This window comes from Nicotiana tabacum, chromosome 23 (assembly GCF_000715075.1).
Source record: "Nicotiana tabacum cultivar K326 chromosome 23, ASM71507v2, whole genome shotgun sequence".
NCBI classification, from domain to species: domain Eukaryota; kingdom Viridiplantae; phylum Streptophyta; class Magnoliopsida; order Solanales; family Solanaceae; genus Nicotiana; species Nicotiana tabacum.
Window position 1 is genome coordinate 87,100,217 of NC_134102.1, and position 12,456 is coordinate 87,112,672.

At 39.0% G+C, this 12,456-nt stretch overlaps 1 long non-coding RNA gene across 1 annotated transcript; it reads right to left on the reverse strand.

Annotated features, from left to right (window-relative positions):
* Positions 1-4,160: 4,160 nt before the first annotated feature.
* LOC107771158 (uncharacterized) lies at positions 4,161-6,866 on the reverse strand. The gene is made up of 2 exons (XR_001644764.2): positions 6,067-6,866; positions 4,161-4,427 (listed from the first exon to the last, which is right to left on the reverse strand). It is a non-coding gene; the product is annotated as an uncharacterized LOC107771158 (long non-coding RNA).
* Between the last annotated feature and the right edge of the window lie 5,590 nt (positions 6,867-12,456).

The following is a 12,456-nucleotide window of genomic DNA, read 5'->3' on the forward strand; positions in this document are numbered from 1 at the left end:
CAAACTTGAAAAAGGTGAAAAATGGGATAAATCCCGACTTTGGACTGTTTTAAATCACTGGCGTCAGGTGCTCATTGCGTTCCCGAGACACCTGATGCGATCATAAAGCATTGCTTCCTAAATGGACTTCGCGTTTGCGGGAAACTCTTCGTATTCACGATGGCCTCACCCACCTGGACTTCACGTTCCTGAGCCCGGGCTCGTGTTCTCATAGAGTAACCCATGTCTCTCCTAGAATCTCCCTTAACCCATGAACGGTCGTGTTCGCGAAGAACATCCTCCCCTGTCCCATTCCCCTTTCGCGATCACAAGAGTACCTTCGTGATTGCGAAGCACAAAACCTCAGACACCAGCAACAGTCAAAAATTTTGATTTTTCTAAGTTCAAATGGTCTGTACCCTATCTGAAACTTACCCGAACCCCTAGGGCTCCAAACCAAACATGCTCACAAGTGTAATAACATCATACAAACTCGCTCGTGTGATCAAAACACCACAATAACATCAAGAACTATGAATCAGACATAAAAATGCATGTAATTTTCAATGAAACTCAAGAACTTTCAAATTGACAACTGAGTGTCTGATTCCCATCAAATCAACTCCGTTTTAAACCAAATTTTACAGACAAGATTTAAACAGTAAAATGGACCTATACCAGGTTCCGGAACTGAAATCCGAACTTGGTAGCAATAAATTCAACCTACGATCAAACGTCGAAAATCGTTAAACTTTCAAATTACTAGTTTTCAATAAATCACGTTAAATAAAGTTATGGATTTTCGAATTCAATTTTGGGCATACACCCAAGTCTATAATCATGATACGGATCCACCGAGATCATCAAAATATCTATCCGGGGTCGTTTACATAAAATATTGACCGTAGTCAGCTCAAATTATTTTTAAAGCTAAAATTCATATTTTCTTTAATTTTTAACATAAAAACTTTCCGAAAAATGATACGGACTGCGTATATAAATCAAGAAATACTAAACGGAGCTAATCAATGTCTCAGAATATAGAAATAAGGGCTAGAACTCAAAATGACCTATCGGATCATCACATTTAAATGCGTTACACAAGAATCTACATTTTTATGGATTTGGTTTATCTAAGTGGAGTCCAGCTGTCAATCCTTTAGCCTATGCAGATGACACAATCATATTCTCCTCCCCATATGAAATGTAACTTCTTACAGTTAGTTATGGAAGTGTTGAGTACATATGAAGTAGCTTCCGGGCAGTTGGTCAACAAAGAAAAGTTAGCAATGTACATGCATCAATCAACTAGTTTGGAGGTGGTGAATAAGGTTCAAACAATCATGGGTATTAGTAGGCAGGGGTGTCTTTTCACTTACCTTAGATGCCACACTTTTTACACTAGATGAAGAATGGATTGCTATCAAGGTCTTATCAACAAAGTCCTTGACAATTAAAATCCTGGAAATGCAAGCTTTCATCTATTGGTGGTATGGCGGTTTTGATCTCCCATGTGCTAAAAAGTATACCAATATACATTTTCTCTCCAGTGAACCCTCCTCCCTTAGTTATTAAAAAGTTGCATAAAATGTTTGCTCAATTCTCTTGGAGTAGTTCTGTTGTAGGAAAGAGTAGACACTAGACATCTTAGGATACATTGTGTCTGTCGCAAGATGAATATGGCATAGGGTTTATATTACTTCATAATGTGTTCAAAGCTTCTTGTTTTGCAAGCTTTGGTAGAATTTCAGAACTAAAACTACCTTATGGAGCTCCTTTATGAGCTAGTATTGTAAAAGGATGAATGCTATTGTGGTGTCCTGGAAGGATGATTCACATGTTTGGAGGAAGATGCTTCAATCTAGGGATTTAATTGAGCATCAAAGTTTTTGGAAACCAAGAATGAATTTATCTGTTTTTTGGTTTAAAATTGGACAGTATTGGGTGTTTTGTATATCATTACTCCTTCTAATTTCTTTTGTGATAAGTCAGTACATAATGTATATGATGTAGTGAAGGACGATACTTGGGATGAAGATAGGATGAGGGAATGTCTACCTTAAGACTTGATCCATCACATATTAGAGAATGTTAAACCTCTAGTATTGCAAGGTGCTTTAGGTAGACTTTATTGGATGTTGGAGACTAGGGGTACGTTTAGTGTGAAATCTGCTTGGCAATACTTGAGGAGAATTAGGGAATCTAGTATTGCATATAATAATATGCGGGTAAAAGCTTACCTTTCAAAATTCATTTCTTCATGTAGAAAGTTTGGAAATGCAAATTACCAAGGGATGATGCCCTTAGAAAGATGGGATGTCATATGCCTTTTAGGTGTTGGTGATGTGTGAATCTATGAGCGGAAATCATGGCTCATATCTTCTTCAGATCTTGTGGAGCTAATAGAGTGTAGTCCTACTTCCTTTTATGTGCAGGTATCTCTATGGAGGGCTTAATTTTGCAGCATGCAGTGATGAAGTTCTGACTGCCCAGGTGATCCTCAGACTTAAACCTATTTTTCAGGCTTTACCATCTAATATTCTATGGAAACTTTGGAAGAGAAAAAATAGTTAATAACATGGTGATGTTGTATTTATGGGTAGGGCGGTTTATTAAGTTTTTTCTACTATCCAATCACTTATTAAAGTGAGTAAGCTAAGCTTACAAAATGTTCCACACAAGAGGCCATACTTGTTACGCATGATGGAGAATTATACTCTAAGATCAAAGGTGACTAAGTTACTTTGGGACCAACCTACTCCAGGCTGGATTAGAATTAACACTGATGGGGCTACTAGAGGTAATTAAGATAGGAGGTCCATTGGTTTTGTATTGAGGGATGAGGCATGTGATGTAAGGTTTGCACATGGTCTAGAGATCCAGGAGGGTACTAACACAGAAGTCAAGGCAATTGCAATCCTGGAGGCTTTAAGATATTGTATAGATCATGTTTATACACATCTTATTGCGGACTGATTCTATATATGCTACTTAAAAGTGTGAAAGAGGGTAGTTGGATTGCTCTTTGGATTGTTGTTGAACATATGGAGGAGATCAAAATTCTCTTGGAGAGGTGCAATGCTAGGCTTTCTCATATCCTAAGGGAAGACAATAAATTGGTTGATCATCTAGTCAATCATGCCTTAGACATTGGTCCTTGAGTATGACTGTTTTTCGCAATTGGATGTTCAAGGGAGAAGGATTGTGAACAATGATAAATTACAATGTTCTTACTTAGGAATAAGAGGACGAGGAAATGAGTAAAAGGTTGATGGAGGATACAAGAGGAAGGGTTACTTACCATCATGTTCAATTCCCAAGGGAGGAGAGCATGGTGGGAATTTTTATCACTAATATTGTATTTCTTTTGTAGGAAAAGTTACTGTATACATGTCATATTGGCTCTCTCTCAATTTGTGAAATTAGAATTTGGTGCTCATTCTATTGAGGGAGTGCCAATAGTAGGCACACGCACAGCTCTAACTTACAGTGGGGCCAGTTAGGTTTTCATCGTGTAAGCCTGGGAGTATATGTCCACTCTGGAGTTTGTGATGCTGCCCATATATGTTGCAAGCTCTTTTAGATACATTCTCAAGCTGTAGAAGGATATTTAGGTTGCATTGGTATATTCACATTTTCAGAATTAGGAAAAGGTACTATGCAACAAGGTATATGCTTCATTTTTACCCGTTTAATTTTGATAAATGGCATGTTTATACATGCACATTTTGGCTACTTTGGAGATGATTTTCACGATACTTGGAGATTGTACTTGGTCTAAATTGTTACATTGCGGATAGATAGCCTTGGAAACACATTAGCCAGGTTCCTACTACATCATTTTGAAATGGATTGGCCGTAAATGAAATAGAGGAACAATGCATATATGCTAATCATATACCCTAAGCATAATGCTGCCCATTTTCAAGTAAAAAAGAGTAGTGTTGCTTTGATGATGTACTTTCAATATTCATTTTATTTTACCTTGTAGTAATTCGCTAGATCACTTATGTACTACGAAAATAGAGATTTCACACTCTATTTTGGTAATAGGGCTTGTGTTGTTATTTTTCGGGCATTATTTAGATGCTTTTGTAACGACTCTACCTTTCCTAATTGATTTGCTTAAAAAATCTTATTACTAGGTCAAGCAATTGACTTTATAATTTAGGTCACAAAGATTATAATTAAAAAAATTATATTACTCTTGATGAAAGAATTATTATAAGGTTGATATGAAATAGCGTAATAAGGTGATCAATTAAACAAAAGATAACAAAAACAACAACCCAGTATAATTTCACTAGTGGGGTTTGGGATGAAAAGGAGCCGAGGGTCTATCGGAAACAGTCTCTCTATCCGATGTAAAGTCTGCGTACACACTACCCAACTTAGTAGTCATTTTTCTGCATTCCAAAAACCAGAGCATAGGGAGATTTTGATGTACCCTGAAATAGAAGGTAAACAACAGTCAATTAAAGAAACTGGAGTTGAGAGAAGCAGAAAAATAGAGTTAAAGCTCATGGCAAGATCTTTAGCGAGGATAGACATCCGCAGGTATCTTGAAAACCAGTTCCTTCAACAGAGTGTTAGTTTATATTCAAAAGAGCAGTGCATACAGAGAGTTAGTGAAAATTGAGAAAACACATATCTAAAATAATGCCATTTGCATAAATTTGGCTGGAGATTGCCAAAGTAGTACAATTGACATTTGTGGAGGTCAATGCTATACTATATGACTGGGTATTTTCTAAGACCTACAAAGTATCACACTTAGGTGAAAATTCACAGAGTTATGCTAAACATAAGTATACTAGAAGGGAGATATTGGAAGCAAATAGAAAGGTGCATGCAATAGAGTAGATGGATGTTGCAATTAGAATTTGTTAATTGGTCTAAGTGGGAGAATTATTTACCTAGACTCCAAATGGCTAAGGAAATTAGCAGGCCCGATAAAATCACATATTCCAGACAATCAAGGACATATATGCCTTGTGGTAAAACAGAACTACAGAAGAACATACGGGAATCTTCTTTGGTAAAATATTTATGCAGAAAATTAGAAAAGAGGATAAACTTTTTAAAGAGTTCCTAAATGCTTGAATTATCAGGCTAATGAAAGCACATAAAAAATGACAATTGATTTAGCATGTCCACTAAAGATTTCATCTTTTTTTCATTTTAAAAGGCGGCATGGAATAATCTGCGTGATCTTAGGAACCTGTTGCAGTTGTTCCTTTACCAAATTCCAGAATATGAAGTACACATCAGTATAACCCAAATCAATATTTGCATTCACATGTGATTGCAGAGGGCGAAAGACAAAGCACATTATCGAAATGACACCATCTCATCTACCATAACGGCACTACAGAGAGGCACTTCAAATACTAACATTTTATAAATCTCAGAATTCGTAGAAGGAAGAAACGTCAAATTTAAGTAGATGGAAATATCTACTAAGATCAATTAATCTTATGTGGTTAAGGCGAAAGTTATTTCAAGTAATTTATCAGAAAGTGGTAGATTGTTCTACCTGTAAATCTGGAACATTGAGGCAGCAAAAAGCTTGCATAACCAGTGCATGATTCAAATAATGATTCGGGAAATAAGATTTTCCGTTTCTTTAAACAGAAAAAAAATACATGCCTCTTAGTGCCATGATATCTTGATAACAAAAAATAAAATTCTTGAGAAAAAGAGGATGATTGCAAAATTAAGAGCAGTGACTAACATGCAAGCACAAATTCAGTGGGAAATCAAAATCAAATTAAAGTCGAAGGTGTTCAATAAAGGAGTATTTTTAGTATGTTATACTTTTTAATCAAATACTTTATTTATTTTGAGAAGGTTCACTTTCACTAATATTAGCAAACTATGAATGCATTGAACGAACATAACATGTAATAAACGCAAAAGCCTAAAATAAACGAAAACAGCACCTCAGAAGAGTTTAATCAGAGGAAGATTTACCCTTATAAACTCAAAATAAAAATATGGTCTTTGATTAATCAATGCCTTAACCATCATAAAGCAAGAATGTATGAAGAAATTGAACTAAATAAACTCAATTTGAAAAAAGCTTACAGATTCTCAGGTTGGAAAAGAGGATTTGAGGGAAGCAAAAGGTCTCTGAGAGTTAGCTTCAGTGGTGTTCTGCGACAAAATGGCGCTTATTAGACCGTCCAGCACACTCTCTTCATAAGACTCAGTATTCCAATTCCAAACATGTAATTAAAAGCGAGATATAATTCCGGACATGCATGTAAAAATCTAGCAAGAAATTGTTAAAAAGAATGAAAAATTTATATCCAATGGAAGATTAATAGCAAGCAAAATCAGGAGACAGAAAAGAAGGGAAAAACTCAAAGATGTAGGTTCAACACCAAAAGAAAGAAGAAGAAATAAAAGCGCAGAAGAATTGAGAAAGTTAACAGAGATGGGGAACGAAGGCTGGAGAAGAAGAAATTGCAGAGGAATTGTGTCTTAATTCCACTTTTGAAGACTACTAACAAAAGATATATAATTACTAACCTGCATGTAAAAGATTCAACAGAAAAAATCCAAAATATGAAGAAAACCAAATCAGATCTATCAAAATCATATCACCAAAAAATGAGTGCAAGAAAGAAAGAAGGAGAATGAAGTAAAATCTAGCAGAAATTTACAAGTACAATAGTTAACGCCATAAGAAACCAGACTCATCAATCAAGCAATTTCACAATTTGAAAGATTGAAGAACAGAAAAAAGTAGAAGAGAGTTTAGATACTCAGAGACAAAGATGGTCTTCTAACCAGCGAATGAGACACAAATTGTAAGTTGTGAAGTACTACTATAGATTTATATATATATATATATATAGTTAAATAAATAAATATAAGTGCAGTACACATGATTTGCTAAAAGTAATTGGCACACGTGTCCCTCTTAGAAGACATGCAGAATTAGCTATTTACGCTTAAGTTTTTTGAAATCCCAAATGGATCCGAAGTCTGAACTGTGTTCGTACACCTAAAGTGCCGTTTCTAAATAATAGAAATATAGAAACTCAGATATCTAAGAGTTTCTAGTGCAGAGTAAATGATACTTTGGATAATTCAGGTTTGGTAAACCAATCCAGAATGGTATTATCCGGTACAGATAGAACATTCTTGGAACTAGCTTCTTCAAATGGCTAAGATCTTTTAAGGCTTAAATTAAACAAGGATGACTTCAGCTGATCTAGAGTTGACTGAAAAATCCAAATAGGTTTGCCACGTTTTGATTTATGTGCCCTCCATGTGTTCAGTAAATTTTACTGATACAGATTGTCCACTCACTTTATGGATAGTTCTCGGAAGCTGTACGGGAAGTAAAAACTACATTAGACTGGAGACGAATCATATATGGAATCATTACTCTTGAATGCGAAAAGATGGATATCCGTTTGTATACGGTCGATTTCGGCCTTCCTACGTTCGATCGAGTTTGAGTGGTAAAAAATTGGAGTAGAATTTTGGGAGTGAGCTCCGAAGACAGTACAAACGAACCTCGAATCCGAAGGCTGCTCGAGGAGTCGGCTCGATAATCTTATCGAGTCCGTGACCAAATCAATCCGCAAGGCATTACTTCGAGGTCGGAAATGCGCCACGCCCATCCCGAAGGTCGAACTCAAGCCAAGACCGAAGGGCTCAACCCAATAACGAATTCGAGCCAGTATCGAGCTCACAGACAAGAGTCGTTACAATCGCACCAAGAGAGAGAATCTTGGCGGGAATCGAGGAAGAGACAAATCATCATGGGTCCTCCACTATATACTTTATTTTATTATTTTTTGTTATAAATAAAGTAATGACCCTCTTTTATAAAAGAGGGGATCCTTGTAAGCTATGGATATAGTGAATAGACTCGAACAAAAGATCTTTTCTCATATACAAAGATATCTCCTTGTACTTGTTTTACTTCATCTTACTTATTCTTTCTGTTCATTATTCTCATTCTCATAGTCAAGAATACTCGTATTGCTATCTTTGTATCAAAGGGTATCACGTATCCTTAGAACCATACATAAATTTAACGTTATCTAATTTTTCGGGTAAACAGTTTGGGGCCCACCGTGGGGCTAAGGATAACAGTGATTGTTTGATATAAATCTGCAGTACACACCAGTTTACAACTTCAAATCAGCAATGGCTTTACCTATCGACCACGAAACCGGCCTTCAAGATGAAACCAACAACTTGGCACCCGGGGGCGGAAGGCCACTTGACGATGGCACTGAGGCTCGAATCGAAGTACCCAAAATTCGAGCCGAATTACCATTGGATGTTAATTCACAAATAGCTCTGGAGGCGAATCAGCGTTCCGAACCGGAAAAAGCATTCAGGACGGTACTCGATCTGTAGCCCGAGATACCCATAATGCGGGGAAAATCGGAGCCAGCTTACGTATGATCTTCGAGATGCTACAAGCCCAACAAGTAGCGATAGCCCAGTTACAGAGCCAAACTCATATACAAAGCAGGCCGGATCCCAATCCGCTTCGAGAAATCACCCCCAGAACGGAGCCCGCCATAGTGAAATCAAACGAGCAAGAATCGGGGACCACTCCCGAAATTACTAAATTGCTCGAGGAACTCACAAAACGAGTCGAAGCCAACGACAAGAGAGTGAAAACATACAATGCCAGGGTCGATCAAATCCCGGGGGCTCCACCAATGATAAAAGGGCTTGATTCAAAAATATTCATACAAAAGCCTTTTTCCCTCGAGTACGGCCCCAAAACCAATCCCTCGACAGTATCACGTCGGCTGAAGCAAAATTTGATCGAGTATCCAGCAATAACTTGGGTAGATATACACAACCGATATCAATCGAAAATTAGGGTCGAAGATGACCAGTTAGGAGCTCCGTATGGACCCGTGCATCAGAACAGGACAACTACTAAAAACCAAAGGGAGATCGACAGAGAACAAAAGTCGAACAGAGACCGATATCAACCGTACGTCGCAGATCGGATGAACAACGTATAAAGTTCGGAACAACCGAAGGATTGATCGAGGGAAAAATTCTCGGGGACTTATGAGCAAGAGCGGCTTTGATAAATATGCCGATCCTATAGAAGCACCTCGGTTATCAGAGTATAACTTCAGCATTAGTGCATCCGCCATCATGTCGGCTATCGAACGCATCAAAGACACTAAATGGCCCCGACCCATGCAGACCGATCCTGCCCAAAGGAATCCCAATCAAATGTGCGAATATCATGGCACCCATGGCCACAGAACGGAAGATTGCATGCAACTAAGAGAGGAAGTAGCCCGCTTATTGAACAAAGGTCACCTTCGGGAATTTTTGAGTGATAGGGCGAAGAACCATTTTAAAAACAGGGATTTCGGCAAGCAAAACGAGAAAAAAGAACCGTAGAACGCCATTCACATGATCATCGGCGGCGCCGATACCCCTCAGGGACCAGTGCTTAAACACACTAAAACATCGATTGTGAGGGAAAAGCAATCTCGGACTCAAGATTATGCACCCATAAGAACTTTGTCCTTCGATGATGAAGATGCAGAAGGAGTCATCCAACCTCATAAGGATGCACTAGTAATATTCGTACTCATGAATAAAACTAAAATTAAGCGTGTGTTAATCGATCCAGGTAGCTCATCCAACATCATCAGATTGAAGGTCGTAGAACAGCTCGGCCTGGAGGACCAGATCGTACCCGCAACTCTGGTTCTAAACGGATTCAATATGGCATGTGAAACCACCAAAGGCGAGATAATCCTACCAATAAACGTGGCCGGAACCATCCAGAAAATAAAGTTTCACATGATCGAAGGCGATATGAGATACAATGCCCTTTTCGGAAGGCCGTGGATCCACAACATGAGAGTTGAACCTTCGACTCTACACTAGGTCCTTAAATTCCCAACATCGAGAGGTTTCAAAATAGTATACGGAGAACAACTGACCATAAAAAAAATGTTCGCCGTCGAGGAAGTGAAATCAATATACTCGCCTTCGCCGATAAAGGGATCGGGCTCAGAATGAGAACGGGACACCAAATAGCAATCACAGATGTCGGCTTCGACCCAGCCAGATAACCAGAAGATCGAAGAAGATGATGATCAAAGGGTCCCTCGATATTTCATGATTCCCGATGACTCTGACGCCACCGAATCAACAATTGAGGAACTATAGCAAGTCACACTAATCGAGCACTGGCCCGAGAGAAAGGTATACTTGGGAACGGGGTTGAGCCTCGAACTCAGGAAGAAACTTGTTCAATTTCTTATCGATAACATTGATTATTTTGTCTGGTCCCATTTAGATATAACAAGGATCCCACCGGACATAACGACGCATCGGCTAAGCTTGGACCCTAGGTTCATACCGGTGAAGCAAAAGAGAAGACCCTAGTCCAAGGAAAAGCACGCATTCATAAAGGACGAGGTAACCAAACTTCTCAAGATAGGGTCCATTGGGGAGGTGAAATATCTCGAATGGTTAGCCAATGTAGTTATAGTGCCTAAAAAGGGGAACAAACTTAGAATGTGTGTGGACTATAAAGATTTGAACAAAGCATGCCCCAAAGATTCCTTTTCGCTGCCCAACATCGATCGCATGATCGATGCCACGGCCAGCCACGAAATCCTCACTTTTCTCAATGCCTATTCCGGGTATAATCAAATCCAGATGAACCCGGAGGACCAGAAAAAGACTTCATTTTTCATCAAATATGGAATATATTGTTATAATGTGATGCCCTTCGGGCTAAAACATGTAGGGGCTACTTACCAACGCCTAGTAAATAAAATGTTCGAAGAACAAATAGGTAAATCAATGGAAGTTTATATTGATGACATGCTAGTTAAGTCCCTGCGTGCAGAGGACCATTTTACCCATTTGCAAGAAACGTTCGAGATTTTGAGGAAATACAATATGAAGCTCAACCCGAAAAATGTGCTTTCGGGGTCGGTTCGGGCAAGTTCCTCGGCTTCATGGTGTCAAATCGGGGAATCGAGATTAACCCCGATAAAATCAAGGCCATCGAAGACATCACCATCATGGACAGCGTGAAAGCTGTACAAAGGCTAACAGGACGGATTACAGCCTTAGGCCGATTCATTTCGAGATCATCAGATCGAAGTCACAAATTTTTCTCTCTACTCAAAAAGAAGAACGATTTCGCTTGGACCCCGGAATGCCAACAAGCATTAGAGGAACTAAAACAATATCTATCGAGCCTACCACTACTTCACACTCCAAAAATAGATGAAAAACTTTGCTTGTACTTGGTAGTATCAGAAATCGCCGTAAGCGGTGTCTTAGTTCGAGAAGAGCAAGGTACGCAATTTTCCGTTTATTATATGAGTCGAACCTTAGGAGAAGCAGAGACTAGATATCCGCTCCTAGAAAAATTGGCACTTGCACTGATAATCGTATCTAGAAAGTTAAGACCGTACTTTTAATGTCACCCATATGCGTATTAATCACTTACCTGCTTCATAATATTTTGCACAATCCCGAACTATCAGGCCGATTGGCCAAATAGGTCGTCGAACTCAGTGGGTGCGATATCGAATATCAACCCCGTATGGCCATCAAGTCTCAAATTTTAGCAGACTTCGTGGCTGATTTCACGCCAACCCTCTTACCCGAAGTCGAAAAAGAACTCCTGTTGAAATCAGGTACATCATCGGGGGTATGGATCCTTTTTACGGACGTGACTTCGAACGTGAAGGGGTCCGGGCTAGGCATAGTTTTGAAACCACCCACGGGTAATACTATTAGGCAATCTATTAAAACTACCAGGTTGACTAACAACGAGGCCGAGTATGAAGCCATGATTGCAGGTCTCGAGCTAGCTAAAAACTTGGGAGCAGAAGTCACTGAAGCCAAATGTGACTCTTTGTTGGTGGTGAGTCAAGTAAACAAAACCTTCGAAGTTCGAGAAGGTAGAATGCAAAGGTATTTAGACAAACTGCTTGTCACTTTGCACCATTTCAAATAATGGACTTTACGTCATATTCCACGAGAACAAAACAATGAGGCTGATGCACTTGCAAATTTGGGATCGTCGGTCGAGGGACTGTCATTCAACTTTCGAGATCGGTAATCGAAGAAGGTTACGCCGAGATAAATTCTACAAGCTTAACCTGGGATTGGAGAAATAAGTATATTGAATACTTAAAGAGCGGAAAGCTCCCATCGGACCCTAAAGATTCTAGGGCCCTACTGACTAAAGCTACTCGATTCACGTTGGCTTCGGATGGAACGCTATATCAAAGGACATTCGATGGACCGTTGGCAGTATGCTTGTGTCCGGGAGGTACCGATTACATCATACGAGAAGTGCACGAGGGCACTTATGGGAATCACTCTGGTGCCGATACATTAGTTCGAAAAATAATCAGACCAGGGTATTATTGGATCGATATGGGCAAAGATGCGAAGGAATTTGTTCGTAAATGTGACAAATGTCAAAGGTTT